The sequence below is a fragment of the Myotis davidii genome, unplaced genomic scaffold, assembly GCF_000327345.1.
Source record: "Myotis davidii unplaced genomic scaffold, ASM32734v1 scaffold1251, whole genome shotgun sequence".
Lineage (NCBI taxonomy): Eukaryota > Metazoa > Chordata > Mammalia > Chiroptera > Vespertilionidae > Myotis > Myotis davidii.
This window is the reverse complement of record NW_006283138.1, coordinates 416,003-417,723: the sequence shown is the minus strand read 5'-3', so window position 1 is coordinate 417,723 and position 1,721 is coordinate 416,003. Positions and strand designations below refer to the sequence as shown.

Sequence of the window (1,721 nt, the reverse complement as noted above, 5' to 3'; positions counted from 1 at the left end):
CATATTTCACAGATCTAGAACGTATGTTCCAAAAATTCATCTGGAATAAAAAAAGACCCCGAATAGCTGCAGCAATCCTGAGAAAGAAGAACAAAGTTGGTGGGATCTCAATACCAGATATCAAGTTATATTACAAAGCCACTGTTCTTAAAGCACCCTGGTACTGGTGCAAGAACAGACACATAGACCAAGGGAACAGAATAGAGAACCCAGAAGTCGACCCAAGCCATTATGCTCAATTAACATTTGACAAAGGAGGCAAGAGCATACAGTGGAGGTATGCGCGGGGCTGGACTGACCTGAAAAAATGTCTGGATTTCTAGAAGGCTTGAGATGCTCAGAATGCATTGACTGGGGGGAAAAACGCAATACTACTGCTTCCATTGCTGCTGGTGTTCTATTTTTTACAGGCTGGTGGATGATCATAGATGCAGCTGTCATTTACCCCACTATGGAAGAATTCAACCATTCATACCATGCCTGTGGCGCTATAGCAACCATTGCCTTCCTAACGATTAATGCAGTATCGAATGGACAAGTCCGAAGAGACAGTCACAGTGAAGGTGGCCTGGGTCAAACAGGTGCTCGCATTTGGCTGTTCATTGGTCTCATGTTGGCCTTTGGCTCTCTGACTGCATCTATATGGATACTCTTTGGTGGTTATGTTGCTAAAGAAAAAGCCGTAGTATACCCTGGAATTGCTGTATTTTTCCAAAATGCCTTCATCTTTTGTGGAGGACTGGTTTTTAAGTTTGGCTGCACTGAAGACTTGTGGCAGTGAAAACATCTGATTTATTGCTCCTGTACAACAGCCCTGAGTGGGTTTGTTCTGTTGTGTTTGTTTTTTATTTTTAATAGTCACTCCCAATCTTTTGTAATGACATTTTCTAAACTTATTTCTGAGTGTAGTCTCAGCTTACATTAGTGTGATACTAAAATCATGAGAAATCGCTATTTTAACAATAACAACAAAACTCTATTGTGGTATGCATTTGATTAACTTATCAAATGTTAAGGAAAAGTATTCCACGTGAGTAAGTTTTGTTAAGTTTTATCATGGTATAATTGTAAAAATAAAAATAAATTAGAAAAGAAAAAAAAAGAGCATACAGTGGAGTCAAGAAAGTCTCCTCAATAAATGTTGCTGGAAAAATTGGACAGATACAGGAAAAAAATGAACCTAGACACCATCTTACACCATACACAAGAATAAACTCAAAGTGGATAAAAGACTTAAATGTAATATGGAAAACCATAAAAATCTTAGAAAAATCCATAGGCAGCAAAATATCAGACATATTTTGTGGCAATATATTTACTGACACATCTCCTGACCTAGGACAATGGAAACTAAGGAGAAAATTTAAAAATGGGACTACATCAAAATAAAAAGTTTCTGCACAGCAAGAGAAACCATCAACAAAACAAGAAAGCCCACTGCGTGGGAGAATTTATTTGCCAACATTATCACCGATAAGGGCTTAATCTCCAACATTTATAGGGAACTCATACAACTTAACAAAAGGTAGATAAACAACCCAATCAAAAAATGTGCAAATTGGACCTAAATAGATACTTTTCGAAAGAGGACATAAGGAAGGCCAAGAAACATGAAAACATGCTCAAAGTCACTAATCATCTGAGAGATGCAAATCAAAATGACAATGAAATACCATCTCACACCTGTCAGAATGGCTACCATCAACAAATCAACAAATGAC

At 37.5% G+C, this 1,721-nt stretch overlaps 1 protein-coding gene and 1 pseudogene across 6 annotated transcripts in view; one reads left to right on the top strand and one right to left on the bottom strand.

The window, feature by feature from the left end:
* Positions 1–1,721, bottom strand: part of WDR60 (WD repeat domain 60) — an 82,574-nt gene that overhangs the window by 45,704 nt on the left and 35,149 nt on the right. The gene's annotated exons all lie outside the window — the stretch shown is intronic.
* On the top strand, positions 250–1,102 carry LOC102770129 (annotated as a pseudogene).